Here is a 222-nt window from a genome sequence, read left to right as displayed (position 1 = left end):
CAAAATGAAGTTCTAAGCTAAGGGTTTACATTGACTGCTGGAAAAAAATAGGAGTCCTAGATGATCCTCAGGTACAAGATATTTAAATAATGATAAAAGAATATCTAAAACACGGCGGCATAGAAACGGTGAAGCTGCATCTCGAAGGAAAGTAAAAAATGGCAAAAGCATAGAAGAATAAAAGCTAGAACAAGAATAAAACCCAGTGCTGAGGGGGCAGTG

This window comes from Penaeus monodon, chromosome 31 (assembly GCF_015228065.2).
Source record: "Penaeus monodon isolate SGIC_2016 chromosome 31, NSTDA_Pmon_1, whole genome shotgun sequence".
NCBI classification, from domain to species: Eukaryota; Metazoa; Arthropoda; class Malacostraca; order Decapoda; family Penaeidae; genus Penaeus; species Penaeus monodon.
The sequence above is the reverse complement of the archived record's forward strand: the minus strand, read 5'-3'. Positions refer to the sequence as shown.